Source organism: Desmodus rotundus, chromosome 5 (assembly GCF_022682495.2).
Source record: "Desmodus rotundus isolate HL8 chromosome 5, HLdesRot8A.1, whole genome shotgun sequence".
Lineage (NCBI taxonomy): Eukaryota > Metazoa > Chordata > Mammalia > Chiroptera > Phyllostomidae > Desmodus > Desmodus rotundus.
Genome location: NC_071391.1, coordinates 64,257,932 through 64,269,423, shown reverse-complemented (window position 1 = coordinate 64,269,423; position 11,492 = coordinate 64,257,932).

Below are 11,492 nucleotides of genomic sequence, written 5' to 3'. Positions count from 1 at the left end.
CACCTAAAACAGGAGGCACCAGTTTTCCAGCTAGGGTGCGATTATCAGACAGTAAACAGAATGTATTGAGGACTGTTGTTTGAAAGAGTGTGTACTTTGAATCCTCATCGTTTTATTTAATAGGATTGCTGCTGGTGAGGTTAATTGGAACTATGGTCCCATCATTCCCCTACCACTTTCATGAGAGAAGTCTGGGAGCTGGCACCTATCAGTCTTCACTTTCTTAGGATATGTCCTCTTGAAATTTCAGACATGATAATATGGCTTTGGTTTTTTGGAAGGATGCCAAAGATTGCACACAGACTGGAGCGAACATCAGTAGAGAGAGGCATTTTGGGCATGTGTAGCCCTGAGATTTTCAGCTTCTCATAGAGGAGGACTGGCGACCATATCTTTCTGCAGGCCCTAAGTATTATAGCCCCAAGACATGATAATACACAAGACAGTGGTATTACAATGAATGCTGGGAAGAGTGGCAAAGTTAATTCTGACAGGCTGGACCATTGCAGGAAGGGAAAATGAATCCTCAAGTGTTGTCATGCATCAGTAAGCCATCATATGTGATGAAGACTGTGGGAAATAAAGGAAAAATGGAAAAGAAACGGCAACATGGCCCTATGTCTGTTGTTATTAATGGCGCTAAAGCATGTCTTTATGACCAGTCCGTGCTTTGATAGGCACTAATACAGTGGCCAGGCCCTTTAATTCTGGAAAGAATATGTGTGTGCATGTGTGTGCATGCATGTGCACTCTCCTGTGTGACAAAACTAGGGGGAAATGGAGATAAGATGTTGTCAAAAGGTTTTTAGGAAATGGCCTGGTGCTGGCAGTCCTTACACAGTGAGTAGCGGCACTGTTTCCCCGCGCGTGATCTATGGCAGCCTTCCTGCCACATCGAATGATGCAGGGCAGTGGTTCTGTGAGTGTGTTGATGTGGACAATAGAGAAGATCAAAAAAGGCCTCACCAAGTTCTTACTTCTCTAAATATATTTGACCAGGGCAACGGGACCCACACTGTCAATATAATCATAAAATACTGGGTTGGCCAAGTTTGTTTGGTTTTTTTCCATAAGATGGCTCTAGTAGTAGCACTTAGTTGTCTTTAACTTCATTTGAAACCATTTCGTTAGATTGTGTTGTGACAGCTGTCACTTCAGTGTGCATTTTGTAAAAACTTATCGAAATTGGTGAATTTTTGTGTAGCCACTTTAATATTGAAGATGGAAGAAAATACACAACATTTTTGGCATATTATGCTTTCTTCTTTTAAGAAAGGTAAAAAAGGGTATGCTTAGTAAGTAAACTTTACCATTACACTTAATTTCACCTGTTTCTTTTCACTTTTTAAATATGGCTCTTAGCAAATTTTAAATTACGTGCTTCCATTTGTATCTCACATTGTATTTTTACTGACAGCACTTTTGTCCTGCGTTGATTACAGAGAGCGGGGAGGACCAAGCCTGCAAGTGTGGTCTAATGCCAGCTCCCGTCCAACGGTGTGGTAGAAAAGACGAGAGGCTTCGGCTTGTCTCTCCTCAGGGTCAGTGCCCAACCTCGCACACTGGCAGCACCAAACCGAACTGCATGTGCAGAGATCTTGGACCATGCCGTCTTTTTATTTTAAGTTTTTTCAATTACAGTTCACACTCAATATTATTCTGTATTAGGTTCAGGTGTACCGCATGGTGGTTAGACAACCACATATTTTACAAAGTGTTCCCCCAATATTTTACAAAGACACCATACACAGTTATCAAAATATTACTGACTGTGTTTCCTATACTTTACTTTATATCTTTGTGGCTATTTTGTCACTATTAATCTGTACTTCTCAATCCCTTCACCTTTTACACTCAGTCCTCTAACACCCCATCCCCTCTGGCAACAATCAGTGTGTTCTCTGTTTCTATGAGTCCATCTCAGTTTTGTTTGTTTATATTTATTTGTTTGTTTATATTATAATTGTTTTTTAGACTGGACAATGTGAACTGATGCTACAGAGAAAACCCAGCACTTCTGCTGGAAAAGATGCAATAATGTAAACAAGGAGCCCTGAGGTGAGAGCAGAGTTACGGGAGTGTGTCTTGTGTGTTCTTGCTGACCCTGATTGCTTTGTCATGCCACCCGGCACAGGCAAGCCCGGCCCAAGGCAGGGACACTTCCAGCACTGCCCAACTGTATGACCAATCCCATTGTCTATACTGAGGAAACGCTGAGGCGTGGAAAGATGCACAGCTTTCCAAACGTGCTTGTCCGGTGAATCTGGGGCACTAAAGATGATCCTGCTGTTGAATGAGTACAGCTGCTAAATTAAGGGAAAGCCTGGCTTATTTTATAAAAGGAAAGGGAGTTTTTATGCCTCCTGCTTTCCTTCTTTTAAAACAAAGTGAAGTCAATTTCTTAGTCTATTAGCATGGAGAAGGTATGAGTTTGGGGAAAGGGTGAAAATTCACCAATAAGGAAACACAAAATAAACAAACCACCACCAGTCAGTCTGTGACTGACAGATTGTAGTCTTGATCTTGGCATTGACGGAACTGCTATCAGGAGATAGATGTCTGTAGAGAGTGGAAGATTGGCAGTAGCAGTCTCTTATTGCCCCAACTCTGGTTGTTTTGTTTAAAAAATAAATGACTATCCTGTTATTTAGATGGAAAAAATGCATATAGTTTTACATTCTGGCTAAAAGACAATCCTGACAATGTTAGAATGAGAAATGAACATCTAAAAATCACCAGAATACAGACATGTAGAACATGGAAAATTCTATTTTGAAGTGTTATTTATATTTTACTTTAAACAGATTATGAAGTCTTTTGGAAAGCTATCGTTTAGGCAAGTGTGTAAAGAAGTAAAAAAAAAAAACAAATTTACCAGTTGCTTTACAGAAATGAGCTTGAAGAAGCTAAAATTTGCAATAATTTGAATATAAAAAACTGGTTAATCATAAAATGCCAAGTAAATAAAAACCCACAAGCCATAGTGAGCCTCAAAAAAGGGAAGCAGGCCCTGGCTGGTGTGCTCAGTGGATAGAGTGCTGGCCTGCGAACCAAAGGGTCACAGGTTTGATTCCCAGTCTAGGCATATGCCTGGGTTTTGGGCCAGGCCCCCAGTAGGGGGCGTGTGAGAGGCAACCACACATCGATGTTTCTCTCCCTCTCTTTTTCCCTCCTTTCCCCCCTCTAAAAATAAAATACATTGTAAAAGGGGGGTAGCAGGATAAATTAAAGTTCTTCTTTATGGAATACAGTGAATACAAAAGGAATATGGAATTGGAAAATCAATGGCTTCCAGCATCAATTAGAAGAATTGACTGAGGCAGGCATTAGCAACAGTAAAATCAGCAGCTAAAACTTGGCTGGGGAACCAGACATTTACATGGTGCCAAAATATCAGCCCACAGATATCCAACTAACATAAATGTGAAAATATAGCTTTGTAATGAAGGAATCTGATGATCCCCCCCGATTTATCAAGTGATAAAACTTACATCATTAATCATGGGACACCATAACATCCTCCTGATGTGATGGTATGTGAAGTATACAATATCGTTTATGAAGTATTCTTGCCAAAAAAGCTTATCCTGAATCCAATTAAGCCTAGAACTACAGTAGCCAGTACTAGCCACGTGTGGCTATTAAGTAAGTGAAATGAGACTAGGCTGAATTGAACTCTGAATTTTGAAGACTACATATGAGATAAAAGAGTGTAAAGTATATTGTGTTGATAACATGCTAAAATGATAATTTACATACACTAGGTTAAATGAAAACAGTATTAAAATTATTTTTACCTTTTCTATTTAACTTTTTAAAGGCGTAATCAGTTGTGTAATTAGACAAATTATTAGAATTAAATATTTTTTTTATTTTTTAAATGTTTTATTGATTATGCTATTACAGTTGTCCCATTTTCCCCCTTTATTCCCCTCTGCCCTGCACACCCCCTCCCACCTGCATTCGCCCCCTTTAGTTCATGTCCATGGGTCATACATGTAAGTTCTTTGGCTTCTCCATTTCCTATACTATTCTTAACCTCCCCCTATTTTGTACCTACCAATTATGCTACTTATTTTCTCTGTACCGTTTCCCCCTCTCTCCCCCTCCCACTCCCCCACTGATAACCCTCCATGTGATCTCCATTTCTGTGATTCTGTTCCTGCTTTAGTTGTTTGCTTAGTTTGTTTTTGTTTTTCTTTTAGGAAATAAAGTTGTTTGTTGGGGGTGTCCAAGAAAGAACAGTGCCGCTTGCTCTGCTCTCTGCCGGATTTCAGTCACTTCCCCTCACTACCCACAAGCAAATTGGGCCCTTTTGGTGCTGATTCCTGGGTGGGTGGGTTTGTGTACTTTCTAAGACCCTGTGGATCTCTCCAACAAACTCTCCTGTGAGGCTGGGAGTTTCTCCTGCTGCTGCCTCAACCCCCACAGGTGTTTTCAGTCAGAGGTTTGAGGCTTTATTTCCCCGCACTGGAGCCCTGGGTTCCTTGGTCTGTCTTGTTTCCCAGTTGTTCCTCCAAATTTATCTGTATGTGAATGTGGGACCACCCAGTCCTCAATCCACTGCCTCGCTGTGAGTCCTCTACGCCTGGCTGCCCGTCTCTGCCCCTTCTACCAGTCTGGATGAATGTTTCTTCTTTAACTCCTTGGTTGTCAGACTTCCATACAGTTCGATTTTCTGTCAGTTCTGGTTGTTTTTTTTGTTTTTAAATTTGCTGTCCTTCTTTTGTTTGTGCGAGGAGGCACAGTGTGTCTGCCTATGCCTCCATTTCGGCTGGAAGTTGTAATTAAATAGTTATTTTAACATGTTCATTGAATGCAGTATATAAAAAATGTTTTTCTATGTACTAGCAATGAGCAATTGGAAAATGTAAATACCATTTACAGTAGCATCAAAACTCACCTGTCAGCCACCCTTAAGGGACCTTTATGGAGTTGTCACTTAATAATGGTGGTCACATATGCCCAGGTCTGTTCAGGCACTGCAATTCAGGGGAAAAGGACAGTCTCTTAGAGAGCGGGGACACCGCGACAGCTTGGATGAATCTCACAAACTGTGGAGTGAAACAAGCCACACTAAAGAGTACACCCAAGTGCACACAATATAACTCCACTGATACGAGGTTCAAGAACAGGTGGAATTAATAATTAGAGAAGTCAGAATAATAGCAGCTCTTGCAGGGGCTAGGAGGATCAACTGGGAGAAGGACAACAGTGCCGGGGTCCAGCCTCAATGGGTCTCAGGGTCCCCGAAGGATGGACAGTGTAGGCGAAGAATGAGGGGTCAGACACCAAGTTTGATGCCGGAGAACGGCCAGCCTTTGTGGGTCTGACCAAACTTGCAGAGTTTAATCAGGCTTTATTTTTATAGGGATTTGTTATATGACATCAAAGGAACAGGTGCATGGCATGATTTCTCAAGCAGAAAAGGTCTATATAGAAATACCAAGAAAATGTACAGGAAGTTCTACAGATATTCGTACTAAACAAAGGTTATTTTGACCAGGAGGGCTATCAATCAGACAACTACAAGTAACTACATGTACAAAGTTTCAAATGGCTATCGATCATTTGATGTCTAACAAAGTTTTCAGAATTTGGCATAGATCAAAAAGATACGCTAGACTAGTCAGTGGTTATATGTGAACTATTAAAGGGCCGATGTGGTTAGGCTTTCTAACTCAGCCATCTATCTTCCTGTCTAGGTTCTTTCTTTATGCACTTTGCAGGGGATGATCTTTGTATTTGTTCCCTCGTGCTTAAATCATAATAGTTCACCTATTTTCCTTGCTTTTTTACCCATCTAGTTCCATCAATTATTACTCCTGTCCAAGGTATAGGGGGGTTATACTAAGGGGGATATCTAGTAAAATTTTTCTCCATTTTTTGGGCAGCTGGCCTGCCCATTGTCTAATATTAATTTTCCAATAGGTAGGAGAAGTAGGCTGTGGAGGGGTTATAAGGACTTTTGTTCTATGGCCAAGAAGGCATTTTGTACAATTGCATTGGAATTCTGCAGATCAGTGGACCCAAAATACAAGTGCTCAAAAATCCCACCACCTAGTAATAGCAAAGACAGACATGCAAGAAGAGATATACAGGAAGTCCAGCCACAGCTGCCTCTGCTGTGCAGACGCATCTCATCCATCCTGACTGTGTCAAGGGTCGGCTGTTGGTCAGCTCCTGACACAACAGCATTTTATAGAGTGCTGAAAATGTTTTATATCATGATCCAGATGGTTATTGTATGAGTATTTACATGTAGAGTAATTCAGTAAGCTATACAGCTAAGATTAGTGCATTTTATTCTATTATTTACACCTCAACTATAATTTTTATTAAAAAAACAACAAAAATATATGTAGTAAGGTTGGTGCCTACTAACTTTTGCAAATGTAGAAACATTTTTTAAATGTTTTATAACATTTTATTTATTTATTTATTTATTTATTTATTATTGTATTTTTCCACTACCATTTATCCCTCCTATACCCTCTTCTACCTCCATGCATCCCCTCCCCACCCCATCCCGTAATCACCACACTGTGGTCCACGTCCATGAGTCCTTTTTCTTATTGGCTTGATCCCTCCACCCCCAACTCCCTACCACCCAGAGCTGTCAGCCTGCTCTTTATGAATCTGTCTCTATTTTGCTTGTTAGTTTACTTCATTCATTATATTCCACATAGTAGTGAAATCATATGGTATTTGTCTTTCTCTGAGCCTCTGTAACAATTTCACTAAGACAAAGAGCCTTTACTAACAGAAGAAAGGCTTTGTAGCTAGCTGTACATCATTCCCAAGATTTAGAAGGCAGAGAAGGAAGGGGAACCTAAAAACTGACTAAGGTATATAACCCCTGGACCCCAATAGTCGGTGTACTTAGATTAGCTAAGTACCCACTTGCAGCCTCAGCTCAAGTGTATAGAACAAATTACTAACTTAATAACAAACTTACTAACAACTTTAATTCCTCTATACGTGTGGCATTCAGCCTAGCTGGGAGACTGCTTGAAGCTTTATGCTGTGTGTGTTTCATAAATAAACTTGCTATCTCATTTCCACCCTACGTGCCGTCTCTTGATTGAATTTGTCTCTAGGGACAAGAACAGAGGCAGGGGTTTGCCTCCTGACTCAGATCTCTCTCCGTACACAGTTCATTCATTCAATAAACCTTTATTGAGCTCCTGATTTTTGAAAGGAGCTATAGTATTCATCTCTTGTAGGACAGTTTTCAGTCTTATTAGTAATTTAGTTGACTGTCACCACCTACTAACTAGACTGAGCTTTTTGAGGACAAGATGGGAGCCAGGAAAGGTTCAGTGTCCATTGACTGAACAAATGAACCCAAACGACTGCACTTGTCAAATAACATAGCCATTAACTATACTCATAGGGGCTGCTTGTCACCCTGCTCAGGCCTAGGAGAGGGAACTGGACTCATCACGTTTCCGTCATCCCAGATTAACTACTCCTTACCCTCCGGATGACTCCGCAGTCTCTAGGCCCTGGCCTGGCATCAGACCCCAGGATGGCCCAGGGAGGTGCCACCTCTGTAAGCACAGCCTGGCACCTGCCCAAACAACATGTTCGCTCTTCAGTCCCTTTGCAGCCCACAAGGCTCAAGGGCCATTAGGGCTGACTGGGGCCTGCAATATTAATGAGGGATGCTCTCAGCACAACTGAGCTTTGCTTCCTGGACATCAGCCTACTAAGAACAGACAGATCTCATGGCAAATGCATTTCCTTCCAGTCCTGGGCCATTCAAAGGCTGCCTGCTGGAGGGCTAGCAAGAGAAAGACTTGGCTTCTCTCCCTTGCTTTCCTCTCCTCTCTTTCCTCACCTCCCTTCTCCATCCTCCCTCCCCTTTCTTGTCCTCACTTCACTCTCTGTTTTGTTCCCTCCCCCTACACATATCTCTTCTTCCTCTCTTTGTTAATCACTTTTCCTACTTTGTCATTGTTCCTCTCTTCCTTTATCCTGTACCTTCCTCCTTTCCATCACTGTCTGTTTCTCTTGTCTTTGTCTAACTCCATCTTTCTGCCTCTCTTGACTCTCTCTAGTTGTATCTCTGTCTCCCTGTCTGTGTTTTCCTCTTTCTCCCCTCTTTCCTTCTCCTCCACTCCTAACTCCTCACTCTCAGCCTGGCAGCCACTACAGAGGCAGGAAAGCACAGTGGTTCAGGGAACAGGAGAAGTCCAGTTTTAATGGAACCCAGGACATATAAGGGTGGTAATCAGAGGAGTCTGGGAAGGTATTTGAAATTACCTATTAGACAAGCTTGAAATCAGGCTAAGAGAGTTTTTTCCCCCAAAAAATAAAACACAATAAGGTACCACTTCAGACTCATAAGACTGGCTAAAAATTTGACTTGCTCAAATGTTGGCAAGGACGTAGAAGCAATTGGACCTCTCAGACATTGGTAGAAATATAAAATTTTATAAATACTTTGAAAACTGTCCATTTCTATTCTCATAAATTTCAACATACATCTGCCCTATGAGCCCACAATTCCAGCCTTTCACATATATCCAAGATAAGTGAAAACCTATGGTCATGTAAAGACAAAACATGAATATTTCTAGCAGCTGGATTCATAATAGCCAAAATCTGGGAAATGCTCAAATGCCCATCAGTAAGAAAATGGATAAATCCCCATGGTCTATTCATGCTACTCAGCATCAAAAAGAAACAAACATGCAAACATAATGATGAATCTCTAAAACGTTGAGTGAAAGAAGCCAAACACAAGAGAATATGATTCCATTTACATAGAATTCAAAAGTAGACAAATTGTCCCAGTTGACTTTCATTGCAACTTTGTGAGACACTGAAACAGAGGGCCATCCTTCCATGTCAAAACGAATCCACTGTGATAAAAATGAGACCGGTGGTCGAGTGGAACTGTCAGGGAAGCGAGGGCAGAAGAGAGACTGACTGGAAGGAGGCATGAAGTAACTTTCTCAGATGATAGAAATGTGCTATTATTTTGGATAGCATCATACTGGTAATATACGTCTATCAAAATTTATTGAACTGGACACTTAGAATCTGTACATTCTATTGTGTATAAATTATGTCTGTAAATCAGCCATGAGTATTACATAATCCACAAAAAAGTACTACTATATGTCATCTGAATGTGATGACCAATTTTGCAGAACCAAATGCCGGGATATATGGTTCATATGTACTATACAGGTTCATACAGGTTCATATGTACTTATAGGAACAATGGAGTCCCATATTTAATGTTAGAACTGTCCTTGAAAATGACAACTGTATGAAGATATCGAGCTGTCATAAAGCCAGGACAATATAAACACACACAATTTGCTTCTCTTGGAAGTGAAGATAGCTCCTGTCTTGAAAAAATAAATACTGGTGGGTATTTTTTTCCAGAGTGGTTGATGGGTGAGAAGAGTTACCAAATACCAGAGGGCTGTGGCATATGCCAAAGATTGCAGAGGAGGAGCCAACATTTCAGGTTCATTGTGAATCTTGAATTACATCCTTTTAGCAAAAACAACCATCCATAGTATATAGATCCTTCAAGTCTGAACTCCAATCTACTTTTTTAGGGAGGGAGTCTTCCTCCTTACTCCTCCCTCTCTGCTTTAACCAAATTAATGTCATGCCTGGGATCTTGTAGGTACTTAGTATCTGTTGAAAAACTAAGGAAGGAAGGAAGGGAGGGAGGATAGGAAAGGAAAGGAAGGAAAGGAAAAGAAAGAAAAGAAAAAAGAAAGAGGGAAGGGGGAAAGAGGGAGGGAGGAAATAAGGGAGGCAAGTGAAATTTAAACCCTCCCCTCAATGAAATCCTACTCTACAAAAAAGGATTTGATAAACTCAGATCTAAATGTCATTGGCATGGCCATGAGAAGCTTCTAACTAATCTAGAATAGTGGTTTTCCCTCATGACTGCACATGAGAATCGCTTAAGAGAGATTTTTAAAAAACTCTAATGCTACCCATCCCCTTGCCAAGATCAGATTCAGTTGAATTGGAGTGAGGCTTTTTTTCCTAATGTGCAGACACAGTTAACCATTTCTGGTACAGTTCAACACCTTCAGAAGTCCAGAGAGTTGATGTCTCTTCTCCATGGCCAGAGAGCTAGCTGGTAGGTGACAGAGGCAGGATAAGAACTCATAGCTTCAGCTCTGGCTGGTGTGGCTCAGTGGATTGAGTGCCAGCCAACCAAAGGGTCACCAGTTTGATTACCAATCTGGGGCACATGCCTGGGTTGCAGGCCAGGTCCCCGCTGGGGGGTGCACGAGAGGCAACCACACATTGATGTTTTGCTCCCTATCTCCCTCCCTTCCCTTCTCTAAAAATAAATCTTTAAAAAAAAAAAAAAGCCTCATAGCATCATAGTCACTCTAGCTAGCTTTTATTGGCTATTTATCACATGAAGTTCTTCCTTCTCTCTCATCTCTCAGACACAGTTTTTCTCATTCATATATTCATTTAACAAATAGTTACTAAGCACCTACCAGGTGCCAGGTATACAACAGTGAGCAAAACACCTAGTTTCACCTTGCCCGTACCGGAAGGCCTTTCTCGATTTGGATCATTCTGTTTCCACTAGTTTGTGAACTTCTTGGGACTAGGAACAATGAGGGATTCATCTTTGGAGCTGCAGGGCCTGGTACAAGGGTAGATTTAATCAAGGTCTGATGAATAAACGCACAGATACTAGTGATTCCTGAATCCCCTTTCATGGAATAAAGAATACAGAAGAATGTCAGGAAGACCACTTGTACTAATCAGGACTTTCTCAATTTTATTTCATAAAAATACAACTTAAATTTTCTGAGACAAAAGAGGGCATGTGTTTGTTCGTAACTGGCAAAGACAACAAGTGTGTAGAATCCCAGACAAACCATGTCATTAGGGCTGTGTCTCTTCTCAGTTCCCATCATAATTTATATCACCTTGGCTTCATTCTTAATTTCAGGCCTCTCCACATGACAGGCAAGATGGTCTCCCGTACTCGCTGATTTTAGCAGTCCCAACAATGGCTGCATATAATTCCCAGAGGAGACTCTGAGGGTCCTTTTAGCCCATCCTTGAACCAAACACTTTGGCTGGTGAAGAGTATACTCTGACTGGTCAACCTGTCTCACAAATCCACCCCGGGGCAGTCAGCAGGGTAGGGGTACCACTACATCAGCCTCACCAAGAATCAGCAAGGAGTCCCCCTTAGGAACCAGAGGAAGGAGATAGAAAAATGTGCTGGATGACCACAGTCTCCTATCTTTCCATCTTTCTATTCCACCGCCTTACTTAGTATGATGACTTTTGTCTTCATCCATGTAACTTAATGGACGCAAGACTGGTGACATAGATCGAAACATTATGATTCTCTTCAAGGCAGGAAGAAAGGAGAGCGGCAACCCTAGCCTTATGTGTCACTTTTTTCAGGAAAGCAAGAACTTACCCAGAAACATCCCAAGAAGACTTCTCTTAAACCACTGGCCAGCTTTGAATAA